Here is a 16973-nt window from a genome sequence, read left to right as displayed (position 1 = left end):
TTCTCTATCCATGGATTTTTCCAGGGAAGAATGCTGGAATGGGTAGCCATTTCCTATTCCAGGGAATGAAATCCAATCCAGGAATCAAATCCAGGGGTCCTACATTGCAGGCAGACTCCTTACCATCTGAGCCACCAGGGAAACTTTCTGTTGGCAGGGGCGGGGGTGGGGTGTGTGTGTGTGGAGGAACATCCAATTCTGATTCCATGTTGGAACTGTTTTTTTAACTTATTTTTCATTGCTTTTGTCATTATAATCATACATAATGGTCTGCCTCAGAAAATCCTGCCCCTCTGTCTATTAAAGTGTTTTTGTTCAGGACCCTGTCCACATATAGAGGCCAAGAAGGAAGAAATTAACACATCCTCTGCCTGAGGCTTGCCATTCTAGGAAATGCTTGCAACATTAATGACCTTTTTACTTTTCCTCACCTCCCTGTCTCTGATCCAGATCCAGATAAAATGGTTATTTTGAGACATTACTCTGCCATTTTCTTGGTCAACCAGCTTTCCAACACATTCGTATTCCTTGCCTCGGTACCTCGTCTCCGATTTATTGTCCTGTTGTGTAGCAAGCAGAGTCAGCTTGGACTCGGTAACGATTCTGAGAATAAAAATGCATGTGTACGTACCTAGGATGGCTGTCCTTCAGGGCAGGGATCCTTGTTTTGGCTTGTATCCCAAATGCCCACATCAAGACCTTGCACATGGTTGATGCTCAAAAAATATTTGTTGAATAAATGAATGAAAGACTGCAGAAATCCATCTCTAGGGAGGTGTTCTGCAGAGGCAGGGCCTGTGTTTTGCCTTCTTCTCCTCTCTGAACAAAGGACAAGGCTGAGTACTAGAGGGAAACCAAGTTCATTCTTGCTAGAGGATCAGTGGTTATCTGACTGAAAAGGCAAAAAATCAAGACCGTCTTTTCATCCAGGAACATCTTTACATGTCTCTGCCCCCCCAACAGTCACCAGGGGCCCCAAATAACACCATGACCATGCCCTAAAGTTCACTGATGAATGACCACAAAGTAAGCGGCTAAGGCGCACCCTTCCCAGGAAGAAAAATGAAGATCTGGTCTTTCCTCAGCCTCTGGCAGGCCAAGTTGTATTTGGGTGAAAGACTGGTGGGGGTGTAGGGGGCCCAGTTACATGAGGCCTCAGAGAAGAGCATCCCAGTCAGGGAGGCAGGAAGCTGCCGTGGTGAGCCGCGGTACCTCCAGCCAGCAGCATCTCACAGTTTTCACAGAACGCGGATGCAGCTCTCGTAAAGGGCTGACCACAGAGCCTCGGAGGCTTGTATTCTCTGCCCCGGTTACCCGAAACATCATGCCAAGGGGTCCGTGACGCACAGAGAGTTTCAGTAAGAATGCCTGGTGGGCAAGTCACCTTTCCAAGTCCTTACTAAGTGTGCTGTTTCTACTGGAGCACAGTCAGATACATGGAACTGTCGGAATAAAACCTTAACCATGCCACACCCAACTCCATGAAGTATATTTCTTTATGACTACAGCAATGATGCTGTTTACTCTAGAAAAGAGGTGCTAAAGAGCCATGTTAATGTCATTTTAAAACTTGCTTTTTCTCATGTTTTAAACTTTTTATTGAAGTGTTAGGTTTACAATGTTTAAAAGCTTAGTTGTTTTCAAAATGAGAAAATTGCCAGTTGCCTATTCTCCATATTCACAGAGGTCAAAACAGAAGGAAATAGATTCACATTTTTGAGAAGAAATTTTGAGTAGATGGAATGGGACCTTTTGAATGTGAAGGTGACCCAATATATAACACAAGCTCTCAAAAACACTTGTAAAACCTCTCTCACTAGAGAGATAAGAGAAGGTATTGTATATTCATTCAACAAGTGTTATGATAAACCCCAAACAAGTACAACACACTAAGTTAGGTGCTAGGATAGACATAAAAGAAATGCAAAACAGGACTAATGGGAGAGGTGGGATTCACACATGGCACAGCAATCTCACATAACTTCAGCATACATGTAAGTGCCTTCCAAGTGAAAGAAATAGATTCGAGAGTCAAGGGCAGGTTATAAAATTAAGTGCTGCTTTTAGGAAGAAGATGGACCAGAAATCCTGAAACCCTTCTGCTACAAAATCTAAAAATTTAGATAAAATTCAATACTTTAAGGGAGTGGATAAGCTTGCAAGAAACAAACGAAGCTCCCATAAGAACCAAGTAGAAGCACAAGTTTAGGGAGGCAAGCCAGGGATAGATCCAGAGGGATCTATCATTCAGGCTGATTTAGCCTCTGTTTAAACAGCCTCACTTAGGGACACAGGGAACAGGGTTCTGCATCATTTGAAAAACTCTCAGACATAGAGAATGAACTTATGGTTGTGAGGGGGATGAAGAGGGAAAGGATGAGGGGATGGGATAGTTAGGGAGTCTGGGATGGGTATGTATGTGTGTGCATGCCAAGTTGCTTCAGTCATGTCTGACTCTTTGTGATCCTATGAACTGTAGCCCACCAGGCCCCTCTGTCCATGGGATTCTCCAGGCAAGAGTACTGGAGTGGGTTGCCATGCCCTCCTCCAGGGGATTTTCCCCACCCAAGGATTGTACTCACATCTCCTGCACTGGCAGACAGTTCTTTGCCACTAGTACATGATGGGTATGTACACACTGCTGCAGTTAAAATGGATACCCAAGAAGGTCTTACTGTATAGCATACGGAACTCTGCCCAATGTTATGTGGCAGACTGGATGGAAAGGCAGTTTAGGGGAGAATGGATACATGTATACGTATGATTGAATTTCTTTGCTGTTCACCTGAAAGGATCACAGCATTGTTAATTGGCTATACCTCAAAACAAAATTAAAAGGTTGAAAAAATAAAGAAAAAGAAGGGAGTCAAAACAATGAACACCCCCGATAACCTAACACACACGCAGACACAGCCCAGACCCAGGAAAAGACTAGATCCTCTCATGAGGAATGGGTGAAGTAAGGAAAAAAAAAAATCTACCTCACAGAAGCCTAGAACAAAGGATAGGCCTATTTCTGTTTTGTGTCTGGAAGAAGGTTTTTAAATCTTTCCCAAATATTCCCAGTCCCTGACCAGCACTCAGGTTCAGCCTGGAAATGCATGAGCAGAGACTTTTGATTTAAAATAGCTGTGGTTGGCAATGTCTTCAGTGCCAGAAAAAAGTAAATACAAATCCTCCCTGAAAATATGTATATTCAAACCAACTGCTGCTGCTGCTAAGTCGCTTCATTCGTGTCTGACTCTGAGCGACCCCATAGATGGCAGCCCACCAGGCTCCCCCGTCCCTGGGATTCTCCAGGCAAGCACACTGGAGTGGGTTGCCATTTCCTTCTCTAATGCAGGAAAGTGAAAAGTGAAAGTGAAGTCGCTCAGTCGTGTCCGACTCTTAGCGACCCCATGGACTGCAGCCTCCCAGGCTCCTCCCTCCATGGGACTTTCCAGGCAAGAGTACTGGAGTGGGGTGCCATTGCCTTCTCCTCAAATCAACTACACTTTAAATAATCCCCATAGCAAAATGACAGAGATCAAGGGCTCACATTCAAAAATTATGAACAGGCATGGAAACGAGACATCATAAGCAAGAAAGAGCAAAAAGAAGAAATAGAGGAATCTTCAAAAGGACTGCGACATTGTAAGCAACAAAAGGTATAATTAACATAAGCAAAATTTGAAGAGTAAATCTTAGATTAGACCCAATCAGAGAATAAGTTAGTACACCGGAAGACAGTTCTGGATCAACTACCACAGTATACCCTAGAAGGACAGAAAATGAAAAGAAAATATTAAAGGCCAACTGGCAGAGTGAGAAAGACCAACATACATTCAATCGGGGTTTAAAAGCAAAAATAAAGGAAGCAGGGGTGGAGGAATATTGGAAAAGGTGAGTCTGAGAACTTCCAGAACTGAAGTGACACATTCAGTAAGTCCAACAAATCCAGAGTAATTTTAAATGGATACCTGCAGAAGCTTTATGGTGAACTTCAAAGTTACATAGCAAAAAGGTCTTTTAGGAAGTCAGAGAGAAAAGACGTATTTTCTACAGAAGAATGAAAATAAGCTATTTCTCAACAGCAAAAGTGTTATTAAGACAGAAAACGGTATTAATAGCAATATTAATGCTATTACAGAAGAAAATGAATATCAACCTAGAATTTCCTCTTTTTAAGAAAAAGAGGAAAATTTGGCTTCCCTGGTGGTCCAGTGGTTAAGAGTCCACGTTACGATGCAAGGAACACAGTTTCAATCCTTGGTGCGGGAAGACTGCTCAAGCCACAGAGCAACGAAGCCCATGAGCCACAACTACCGGGTCTGCGCTCTAGAGCCTATGAGCTGCAACTACGGAAGCCCACCCTAGGGCCTATGCTCTGCTGCAAGAGAAGCCGCCATGGTGAGAAGCCCATGTGTGGCAACTAGAGAGTAACTCATGATTGCCGCAACTAGAGAAAACCTGCACACAGCAATGAAGACCCAGTGCGGTCAAAATAGTAACTAAACTAAATAAAAATTTTTTTTATATAAAAGAAGAAAATGGAAACTTTTTTTAAACTGAGAATGATTAACATAACAGATCCTCAAAAAGGAATTCTTAAAAAACTGACTTTAAGAACAAATATCCTTTGGGGGTGCTCTTGGAAGACAGAGCAAAGGTCTGAAATACAAGATACCTGATGAGTAGACAGGGTAGGCAAGCCCTGCAGGAAATCTAAACAAGCAAACAAGCATAGTCTATACAAACTGATACAGTGTTTAATATGTGAAGTTCAAAGTGACTGGGCAGCATCAGCTTGGGAACTGGGAGTGAAGAAACTGGTGTTAAATCATCAAGATTCTCTGATTCCCGGGGAGGAGGGGGGCGTGCGGGGGAGGGGGGGGTGCGGGGGCGGGGGGGTGGGGGTGGGGAATGCATTACTTAACTTTGTGTTTTGTAAAGTTTTCCCATTAAATCATCAAGGGCAACCAAAGAAAGAACAAGTAATTTGCCAATGGAGGGGAAAAAATGAATGAAAAACATGCCCCACTTAATGTGGTTGAGTCTCAGAAGCGATTTTATATCAAATCAACTTCACACAGTAAAACTGCACTTATATAAAGTTTATAGAATGAGCAAAACTAAGCAATACACTTGTTTAGGGATTCATAAAATGTTGCTAAAATTATTCTAGAAAAAGGCAAGAAGGGATGAAAAAGATGATAAAATTATTGTTTAAAAGAGCAAAGAAATGATCGGGATTACAATTAGCTCTGGGAAAGGAACGTGGAAAATATACATGGCGATGTTTATTTCCTTAATTTGGGGTAACGCATGTATGCTCTTCTATTAGTTTCGATGCAAGTGTGAAATGCTCATAGGCATTATAGATACTGTTCTAAAATCTGAAGTGTGTTTATACTTAAATTGCTGAGAAACACACCAAAACTCAGTGGGTTTTAAACAGGAATCACTTATAACTGCTCATGCATCTGCAGATTCTCTGGGGCTTGGCTGGTTTGACAAAGGATACAGAAGTATGCTCTGTTGCTTGGGAGGAGTGGTAGTCAGATGGCAAAAGTTATGAATAAAGAGAGAAGTGAAAACTTGAGGTCAATAATACATCATATCAAGCTCTTGGGGGATTAGTTCAATAACTCAACACATTTCTTTTTTGATTATGGTAAAATACACATAACCCAAAATGTACCATCTTACCCATTTTTAAGTGCATAGCTGTGTTATTAAGTATATTTATATTATTGTGCACTATTACCACCATCCATCTCTAGGGCTCCTTTCATCTTGAAAAAATTGAAACTCTTTACCAGTTAGGCAGTAATTCCTTCACTCTTCCATTCCTCCATCCCTGGAGACCACCATTCCACTTTTCTGTTTCGATGAATTTTATGATTCCATATGTGGAATCACATGGCATTTTTTTCTTTTTGTAATTGGCGCGTTTCACTTAGTGCAATGCCCTCAAGTTTCATCCATGCTGTAGCATGTTTCAGAGAGCGCTTCCTTTTCAAGACTGAATAGTATTTCATTGTGTGTAAATGCCAAATTTTGTTCAGCCATTCATATGTCGATGGATGTTTGTGCTGCTTCTACCTTTCAGCTATTGTGAACAATGCCGCTATGTACAAGGGAGTACAAATATTTCTTCAAGTTTCTGCTTTCAAATCTTTGGGGTATATACCCAGAAGTGATTCTATTTTTAATTTTAGAGGAACCACTATTCCGTTTTTCATCGCAGCTGCAGCATTTTACATTCCTTCCAATAGTGCACAAAGATTCCAGTTTCTTTGCATACCCACCAACACAGTGTTTTCTGTGTTTATATATATATATATATATATATATATATATATATATATATATATTTACCATTCTAATGAGTGTGAGGGGTTCTCTCTTTGTGATTTTAATTTTCATTTAGGCAATGATGAGTCATGAGGGTATTTTCAGGCACTTATTGGCCATTAGTATATCTTCTTTGCAGAAATGCCTCCAAGTTCTTTGCTCATTTAAAAAGTTTTTTATTTTATTTTAATTGGAGGATAATTACTTCCCAATATTGTGATGACCTCTGCCATACATCAACATGAATCAGCCATAAGCATACATATGTCCCCTCCTTCTTGAACCTCCCTCCCCATTCTACCCACAGGTGGTCACAGAGCACAGCTTTGGATTCCCTGTGTTATCGAGTAAATTCCCACCAGCCATCCTTCTTACATATGGTAATGTATACATTTCAATGTATATGCCACTCCTCAAATCATCCCACCCTCTCCTTCCCCCACTGTGTCCTAAAGTGTGTCCTTTATCTCTGCATCTCTTTTGCTGCCCTGTGAATAGGATCATCAATACCATCTTTCTAGATTCCTTATATATGCATATTCCTTATATAAGCATTGCAGGCAGATGCTTTAACCTCTGAGCCACCAGGGAGGCCCTATATATGCATTAATATATGATATTTGTCCTTCTTTCTGAGTTACTTTACTCTGTATACTAGGCTCTAGGTTCATCCACCTCATTCGGACTCACATGTGTTCTTTTTTTATAGCTGAGTGATATTCCATTGTGTAGATATGCCACAACTTCTTTATGCATTCATCTGTCGATGAATATCTAAGTTACTTCTGTTTCCTGGCTATCATAAGTAGTCTTTTGCTCATTTTTAAATCAGGTTATTTGTTTTGTTATTGTTGAGTTGTAGGAGTTCTTTATATATTCTGGATATTCATCTCTTATCATATAAATTATTTACAAATATTATCTTCTATTTTGTGGGTTATGTTTTCCCTGCATTGATTGTGTCTCTTGAAGCACAGAAGTTTTAATTGTGAAGTAGTCAATTTATCTTTTCTTTTTTCTTTGCTGCCTGTGCTTTCGATGTCATGTCAAAAAATTATTGCCAAGTCCAATACCATCAAGATTTTTCACTATAGTTTTGTCTAAGAATTTGGTAAAATTAATGTCAAAAATAGATGTATAGTCATAGAACCCTTAAAGAATTTGGTAGTTTGAGCTCTTACACTGTATCTAATTTTTGTCTGTGATATAAGATAAGGGGCTTCCTTGGTGGTTCAGATGGTAAAGAATCTGCCTGCAATGCTAGAAACCCAGGTTCAGTCCCAGGGTCTGAAAGATCCCCTGGAGAAGGGAATGGCTACCTACCCCAGTATTCTTGTCTGGGGAATTCCACAGACAGAGGAGACTGGTGGGCTACAGTACATGAGGTTACAAAGAGTTGGACACAGCTGAGCAACTAACACTTTCACTTCACTTTCATAAGGTAAAGGTCTAACTTCATTCTTTGCATGTACATACTCAGTTTCCCAATATTTGTTGAAAAGACTCTCCTTTCCCCATGATCTTGACATCTATGTCAACAATAATTTGACCACGTATATAAAGGTTTATTTCTGGGCTCTCTATTTCATCCCATTGGTCTATAGGTCTGTAAGCCAGGACCATAGTTCTGCTTACTGTAGCTTTGCAGTAAGTTTTGAAATCAGGAAGTGTGAGGCCTCCAAGCCTACTCTTCTTTTTTAAGATTGCTTCAGCTCCTTGGAGATTCACCAAACTCTCTCTTGAAATTTCATTTAAACTTCAGGATAGATTTTTCTATTTCTTAAAAAAGCATCATTGGGGTTTTGATAGGGATTACACTGAGTAGGTAGGTTAATTTGGGTACCACTAACATCTTAACAGTCTTTAATCTTCTGACTCATGAATATGGATTGTGTTTCTATTTACTGACATCTTTAATTTCTTTCAGCAATGTTTTGTAGTTTTCAGTATGTGAATAGTTTTCCTCCTTAAGTTTGTAGCTAAGCATTTTATTCTTTTCTTTTCATTTTGTTTGTTTGTTTTAATTTTTTTGATGTGGACCATTTTTAAAGTCTTCATTGAATTTTCTACAATATTGCTTCTATTTTATGTTTTTGGTTTTTTTGAGCCACGAGGCATGTGGGGTCTTAGCTCCTCAACCAGGGATCAAACCCGTGTCCCCTACACTGGAAGGAGAGGTCTTAACCACTAGAATGCTAGGGAATTCCCATCAGTTTGTTATTGTTAGGTGATAGATTAACTTCCTTTTTTAAGCATAGTGACTTCAACATATGCCAAGGTAAGTAACTCATTCATTTATCAATTATTTCTTGAGTACAAAAAGATTAATGCCAAAAATAGATATATTGGATAGTCATAGAACGCCTAAATAAAACTAACCAATAACTGAGTATCATCTCACAAAGAAAATTCAGGCCCCAAAGGTTTACAAGCAAGTTTTACCAATTATTCAAGGATTCAAACATTTGAGTATACTAATTCTTTAAGAGAAAATAAAATCAGGAAAAGTCCCCAAGAAATCCAATGAGATTATTATAACCTCCTCATCATCCAATCAGAGTATGAGAAAGAAAATATTAATCCTGAGCCCAGTCACAGAAATTTTATACAAAATATGTGCAAAATGAATCTAAGAACATACTTAAAAAAAAAAAAAAAGATCATCACTGAATTTATGCCAGGAATGCAACCAGATGGCTTAACATAGAAAGTCACATATTTTATCATCAAATACATTAAAGGAGAAAATTTTATGTCTATCTCATAGAAGGGATGGTAAAAGCATATGATAAAATTCACCAACAATTCGTTTTTAAAAACTCATTATATTTGTCAAGATCCAAGCACACTCTAACGGGATAATTTGAAAAGCATTTAATGATTTACAACAGCAAAGGCATAAAATGAAGGGAAAACAGTTGAGATAGTACATGTGTCTTAGACTGAATTCCCTTAACAGCAAGACCTAAAACTGAATTCAGATGCAAGTATTGAGAGTGTTTGGGGCGGGTAGGGGGAAGAGAAGTGAGGAAAGCAGGATGCTGCAGGAAAAGAAACTAGCAAGAATGTGTTCTACCTGAAGTCTGCTGCTGCTGCTGCTGCTGCTGCTAAGTCTCTTCAGTCGTGTGCGACCCCATAGACAGCAGCCCACCAGGCTCCGCCGTCCCTGGGATTCTCCAGGCAAGAACACTGGAGTGGGTTGCCATTTCCTTCTCCAATGCAGGAAAGTGAAAACTGAAAGTGAAGTCGCTCAGTCGTGTCTGACTCTTCACGACCCCATGGACTGCAGCCTACCAGGCTCCTCTGTCCATGGGATTTTCCAGGCAAGAGTACTAGAGTGGGGTGCTATGAAGGCTACCTGGAGTCTAATCCCATAGAAAGCTCTGGAGCATCTGTTGTACCAGAGTTGGTCCTGTCTTTAGGAAGCCTAGGGTGTCAGTGTTAATTTTACTAGGCTTGTTAATTCTCATTGTACATCCAGGAATTCAGGAAATTGCCGCCAGGTGAGTCTGTGCCTTAGTAGACCCACTATGAGATGGACCTGCTAAGACTACATTTACCATCTAATCTCCACCTGCCCCTACTCAGGAGGGCAGGTATCAGATCAGCTTGCCCTGCATCCAATAGTCCTCAAAAGGTGTGGCTCCACGACTTTCTTCAGTATATGGTACCCAAGTACACCTCTGGGAGAAAGACCAAGAAAATCACCGCTTTCCTCAACTGCCATGATGCTTGGGGGTCCTTTATGGCAAGCCAGCCTCTCTTTCAGTCTATGAGTTTCAGATCTAAAAGCTGTTCAGAAAAAGAGCAAGGTCCCTGCCTTGCCATTGTGGTGACTGACCTCAGCCTTCTGCTCACCTGTAGAAAATTCAATAAAAATAAAAATTCAATAAAGACTTTAAAAATGGTCCACATCAAAAAAATTAAAACAAACAAACAAAATTAAAAGAAAAGAATAAAATACTTAGCTGTAAACTTAAGGAGGAACTTAAGGAGAAACTAGGATTTGTTTAGGGGCTTCCCAGGTGGCGCCAGTGGTAAAGAACTGGCCTGCCAATGCAGGAGACATTAGAGACGTGGGTTCAGTCCCTGGGTTGGCAAGATTCCCTGGAGAAGGAAATGACAACCCACTCTAGTATTCTTGTCTGGAGAATCCCATGGACAGAGGAGCCAGGCAGACCACAGTCCATAGGGTGACAGTCAGACATGACCAAAACAACTTAACACGCACGCAGGATTTGTTTAATGCTGCTGAGGAAACCCTGTCTTCCACACTTTGCTTTGAATTGATGACTGATAACCCCAAGCCTAACATTTTCTTCCTTCAGAGCATCAATGCAAGCCCCTGATTCCGTAGCTCTTCAATGACTAAGGTATAACTTTCAAACAGATGAGATACTGTATATAAGCCAATGCATCTATTTCCACTTACATTTCAACCCAGGGTAAGAGAGGTAAAAATCCGTGCAGCTGCACTGGTGCACACCAGGGATCAGAAATACTGCATCTTCCACCAGGGACACTGCAGAGAAATGTGTATGAAATTCATTAAAAAGAGCTACTCATTAAAAAGGGCAGTTATGTATTACGAGGAGGAAACAATGAGAAAATGGATGCCTACCATACACCATACCCAAAACGAATTACAGGTTAGGTTATAAACCTAAATGTCAGAGGAAAAGCAGGGAGCTTTAAAAAATATTCTTACAACCTCAGAGCACAGGAGGATTTTTAAGCTACATACACACACATGCAATTGAAGCCTAGAGAATCTCTTTCCCATGTGCACCAAAGGACATGAAAGGAATGTTCCTGGTATTATTGCTGAAAAAGCAAGAAAGTGAGAAACAGCCCAGTTGTTTCTTGATGGGAGAATGGATCAATCATGGTGTTTTCTTACAACGGAATATTATACATCACCAGATTCATAATGAAATCAATGACCTACAGCCAGAAACACCAATATGAATGAATCCTCAACATTCTGAAAGCAAGTTGCTGCTGAATACAAACAGAGCAACATTGTTTCTAATTGGCTCTAGTGGAAGGAAAGATGTGTGATCAGAGAGCAACCCCCAGGATGGGTAATAATCTCAACCTCATTAGAACATGTATATTTGATTCTTTTCTACATATTTCAGTTCAGTTCAGTCGCTCAGTTGTGTCCGACTCTTTGCGACCCCATGAATTGCAGCACGCCAGGCCTCCTTGTCCATCACCATCTCCTGGAGTTCACTCAGACTCATGTCCATCGAGTCCGTGATGCCATCCAGCCATCTCATCCTGGGTCATCCCCTTCTCCTCCTGCCCCCAATCCCTCCCAGCATCAGAGTCTTTTCCGAATGAGTCAACTCTTCGCATGAGGTGGCCAAAGTACTGGAGTTTCAGCTTCAGCATCATTCCCTCCAAAGAAATCCCAGGGTTGATCTCCTACAGAATGGACTGGTTGGATCTCCTTGCAGTCCAAGGGACTCTCAAGAGTCTTCTCCAACACCACAGTTCAAAAGCATCAATTCTTCAGCACTCAGCCTTCTTCACAGTCCAACTCTACATATTTAACAGGTCATAATTTTTAATAAAAAAAAACTAAAATTTATTTGACTGTATCCTTTGCCTCAAGCTGTTTGCAATCTAGGGAGGGAAGTGAGATTTTTTTTTTTAAGTGAACTGAGACAAAATGGTTAAGAAAACTGCATCTGGGGGTCGAGGGGGGAAAGGAATAGAACTAATCATAACTGGGAAGATCAGGGAAGGTTGGTGACATTTGAGATGAGCCCTTGTGAAGATTTTTTAAGGAGATGAGAGAAGGAGAAGAAAGTTACCATCCAGGGCAGATTAGAAGAATTTGCAGAGGATGCTGGGAAATGAGGGCCATGCTTCGTGATCCCACCCTCTAGGGATTCCTACCATTCCGCACCTTTAGAACAATCTCCACTGTAACCGGGGGCTACTCATTTGCTCCAGTGAAATAGAAAGAGCTCAGCTAAAGAAAGCTTTGAGCTGTAGCTTTGCCGTGGTCCCACTCTATGACCTAGGATGGCCCCTTCTCCTTCTGTGTAAAATGGAGATGCCACAGTTACCACATAGTTATTTAAGGTATGAAAAATGTGAGTCAACGGTGGAGAATGGTATGCAGTTTCCTCAAAAAAAAAAAAAAAAAAAAAAAGAGCTACCATCTGATCAGGCAATCCCACTCCTGGGCATCCATCCGGGAAACATGAAAAGCATAACTCAAAAAGATACATGCACCCCAGTATTCATTGCAGCCACTGTTTACAATAGCCAGGACAGGGAAGCAGACTGGGTGTCCATCAACAGATGAATGGATAAAGAAGATGCAGTGTATATATCTATACCCTGGAAAACTACTCAAGCGTACAAAAGAATGAAATCATGCCATCTGCAACCACATGGAAGGACCTAGAGATTCTCATACTAAATGAAGTGAGTCAGAAAGAGAAAGACAAATACCATGTGATATCACACATGTGGAATCAAATACATGGCACGAATGAATCTATATGTTGTGGAAAACACAGACTCACAGACACAGAAAACAAACTTGTGGTTACCAAAGGGGAAAGAGGGGTGGCCACTGCTGTTGCTAAGGCATTTCAGTCTTGTCTGACTCTGTGTGACCCAAGAGACAGCAGCCCACCAGGCTCCCCCGTCCCTGGGATTCTCCAGGCAAGAACACTGGAGTGGGTTGCCATTTCCTTCTCCAATGCATGAAAGTGCAAAGTGAAAGTGAAGGGGGGGTGGAGGGAGGGATAAATCAGGAGACTGAGAGTATCATATGCACACTACCATGCATAAAACAGATAAATAACCAAAACCCTACTGTATAGTACAGAGAAAACTATACTCTATATTATGTAATAGCCTATAAGGAAAAAAGTGTTTGAAAAGGAATATACATGTTCATATGTATATATGTGTATATGTATATATATGTTATATATGTTCAGTTATACACACACTTATGTATGTGTAATGGGATGACTGTGCTATACACTTGAAACAATACTGTGAATCAACTATACTTCAATTAAAAAAATTATTTTATAAATGTGGGCAAATATTGGCTTGTCTATTCTCAGGACACAGTTATGTCAATGGCTTGATTTTTATCTTTGGTTTGATTTGTATCTAAATTCTATGTAGAGTGGACATTGCTTCCTTGGGCTCCGAGAGAAGCGGACTCAAGACCAGACTGGCCATCACATGGAAAGCTTGAGTAAGGTGGTCCCACCCTCACCCCATCCTGAGGTTCAGGCTCCACATTGAAAAGTGAGAGGAAAACTGACTTGGGGATCTTCTCAGTTGTCCTCCAGGGCAGCAGCTGCCTGCACAGTGAGCAAAGAAAATTTCTGACCCTGTTTTTGGCCTCCATGGAAAAGGAGGTCCAGACCCATTCATGTCTGATCAATGGGTCAAGATCAAGGGCAGTGGCCTGTCCTGGTCTATGGCCCTGTGAAGTCAGAGGCCCAGTGACATAGCTGGTCCACCGTCAGGACAGTCTAAACAGCTGAGGTTACCATGAACTGCTTGTTCACCAGGCATTTCTCTCCTGTAAGTAAGCAAGTCAGCTTATGGTTTCAGCTTATTTTTTACCCTAAAATGAATGTCACCAAAAAGCTTAGTGTACTTTTAGGAAACGTCCCCTTTTAAGTTCCTAGCTTGGGTGACATCAGATAGAAGCTTCCAGATGGAGAACAGGCTTCTCTGGAGGAAAGTTTTGACCTTTAAAGAAGGTGTGAAATAGCCTCTCCCCATTTCAGCCAGGCCTTTGGGTTCCAACCTTGATAGCCAATGCCCAGAACAGTTAGATGTGAAACTCTGATTTGCTGTATGAGTCAGCTGAAGCCGGCCTGGGACAGGGGAATACCCTGTCCACTAGACAAAACCTCACTGTGGCCCAGGGGCTGGGCTGAGTCAGCCCACAGCTGCTCTTGAGAATCTCCAGCCTAATATTTTCTCCCACTTGGCTCAAGTACCTGAAGGGCTTTTCCTTTGTTTAAAAATTAAAAAAAAAAAAAGTGCTAACATACCAAATGGTATTTCAGAAGCTGGTCTCCAAACTGTTAAATCCTGAATCCTTTGAAGGAAACTTCTTTGTTTGTTTGTTTTCACTTTTTATTATGAGATATTTCAAAATTATTTAGTACAAATTGCCAGGTACTGATCACTCAGCTTTAGCAGCTCTGAATTCATGGACTATCTCACTTCAACTCTACCTTCCCTTACTTCCCCCACCCCATCCCCCGGGTTATTTCAAAGTAAATCCCATATGTGATATCATCTTATCAGTAAATTCAATGGGGTTTTTTAAACTCTTGTTTCAGAAGTTAAACAAGCTATGACCAAGCAAGTGGACTCTGTCAGCAGTAAGAACCCATCTGCTACTACTCACCACTTACAGACAGCGACTTGTCCTAGGTAATGGGGTTGGTAAGTCACAGAGCCAGGGATAAACACAGGCTGTCCAGCTCAGCAGAAGATAAACGATTGAAACTTGGAGCCCTGGTCAAACTGCAAGTGACTCTCTAATAAGAAATACTGAATGGGGTAGGTTACTGCAGGCTTGCATAATAGGTTTAATCAGTAATTTTTCAAGCACCCTGCTATGTTGAGAATAAACACTTCTCCATAAGGAGTGTTTTGCTATGTGCAAAGTCCTTTGAACATCCTGGTAGTCCTAGAGTTACCGTTGTGCATGCTCTAGGAAGGAACAAGTGAAAGCTCTGAACAGCCAACCAAATCGCCCAGACATTCACTAGTAAGAGGCTAGTTCTTCCAATATGCAGCTGAGATGTTGCTATCAGCAAAAATGCCAAAAAAAAGCAAAAAGCTTTAAACAACTATAAGTCTCCCTGTCTACCAAAAAAACGAGCAAGCACACAAAGAGTGAGCCATTTTTACTGAAGGAAAGTAAATAGAGTGTCAGCTCCTGAACTACAAATTACCTATGATAACTAGAAGGAAAGAGTATTTTTGAATGTCAGACACAACCCAGAGCCACACAGAGAAAGTCCATCAGAAGTTCAGCTCCAAGGGCGGGGGGGGGGGGGGGGGGGGGGGAGGGGTGGAAAATGCAATAGATAAAGGAATTTCAAGAAGTCATAGGAAAAAAAAAAAAAAACTACAAGCTCTGAAATCACATTTCCTGTAATTTCAGGGAAAACATTCACTGTCATCATTCGGTGAATCGCATCCACAATTCTGCTCGTATGCAGGGAAGGAGGGGAGGCTGGCATGTTTCCTGCCGTCTTCACTCCTTCTGGGAACTCTTACAAAACCACCCGTCCAGTTTTTTTTTTTTTTTTCTTTTTTATGGCAGTAGAGTTGATTTAGTGTTAATTTCAGCTGTACTGCAAAGTGATTCAGTTATACATATATATCCTTTTACATATTCTCTTTCATTATGGTTTATCTCAGGATATTGAATATAGTTCCCTGTGCTATACTGCAGGACCTTATTGTCCACCCATTCTATATGTAATAGTTTGCATCAGCTAACCGCAAACTTCTGGCCCAGTCCTCTGCATCTCATGTCTTGAAACCTCTCAACCAAAATATTTATCACTCATTTAATAAAGCACTCTTCCTATACACTGAATAACAAGGCATGTATTAATTATTTCAGTGTACCAAAAGGAAAAAGTGCTTACTTGACTTATTAAGGCATAATTCCTTGAAATACTTTTCCATGAAGTATTTAAAATCTACTTCTAAACAATCCATGACAAGCACATTTTCAAGCAATTTAGTGTTTAGTCTGTTCTAGTGAATGATGCCTTTTATCACAGATTTAACCAAAGAGACCTTTAAGAAGCCATGCTTGGACTTTCGTGATGGAGTCATTAAGACTCCGTGCTGCCAATGCAAGGGGTGAGGGTTCGATCCCTGGTCTGGGAATTAAAATCCTACATGTCATGTGACACAGGCAAAAGGAAAAAAAGAAGCAGCAGCCATGGTTATTTTTAAACACAAGAGCTAAATATTCAGTCAACTTTCTGAGTATCTTTGTCAAATCACGATTTTTAATACTTCTTCAACTTCGCTTTTTCTCAGATAGAAGCCACTGCTTACTTGGAGAAACTTTTTAAACTGTAGTAAAATCACCAATTCTGAGGCGGCAGATCCCAATTCCAAGTAAAATGACCAATTCCAAGGAGGCAGTTTCTCCTCTGCGAAGGGGCTAAGATGTGTGTCTTCTTTTCCAGGGGCCCAAGAGGAAATGGTGTGGGAGGAGAAGGCATTATGGGAAAGTCTTTAAATGCTAAAGACCCTTGTTAATGAGAGTCACAACATTGTTTGCGTCACTGATCTTAGCTTCCAGTCTTCAGAGGGTCTTTCCCCACTGATTTCCTTAAAATGGAAGGTCAAAGCCACCCCAACCTCAACCCCTTTGCCCTCAAAAAATTAACAACCTAGATTCAGTTCTGTCGTTGTTGTTCTAAAGAATCTAACCAGACACTTTTTTCTCACAGGAGCTTTGTAAACACTCAATAACCACCCTCCTCCGATGCTCCTGAGCTGTGAACCAGGTTGGGATCTCTTGTCTGGTGGGTTTCTTAAGGGCCAATAAGCAGTTAATGTGGGTTTGGAGTTTAGATTCTATCCTGAAGTTTAGA

At 40.9% G+C, this 16973-nt stretch overlaps 1 protein-coding gene across 1 annotated transcript in view; it reads right to left on the bottom strand.

Moving 5' to 3' along the window:
• Positions 1-14893, bottom strand: part of LOC138417470 (uncharacterized) — an 88051-nt gene extending 73158 nt beyond the window's left edge. The window contains exons 1-2 of the mRNA XM_069547736.1: positions 14750-14893; positions 10769-10858 (exon numbers count right to left, since the gene is read on the bottom strand). The gene's annotated coding sequence lies outside the window, so the exon portion shown is untranslated. The remainder of the gene's footprint in view (positions 1-10768; positions 10859-14749) is intronic.
• Between the last annotated feature and the right edge of the window lie 2080 nt (positions 14894-16973).

This window comes from Ovis canadensis, chromosome 13, assembly GCF_042477335.2.
Source record: "Ovis canadensis isolate MfBH-ARS-UI-01 breed Bighorn chromosome 13, ARS-UI_OviCan_v2, whole genome shotgun sequence".
In the NCBI taxonomy this organism is placed as follows: domain Eukaryota; kingdom Metazoa; phylum Chordata; class Mammalia; order Artiodactyla; family Bovidae; genus Ovis; species Ovis canadensis.
This window is presented reverse-complemented; position numbering and strand designations above follow the sequence as displayed.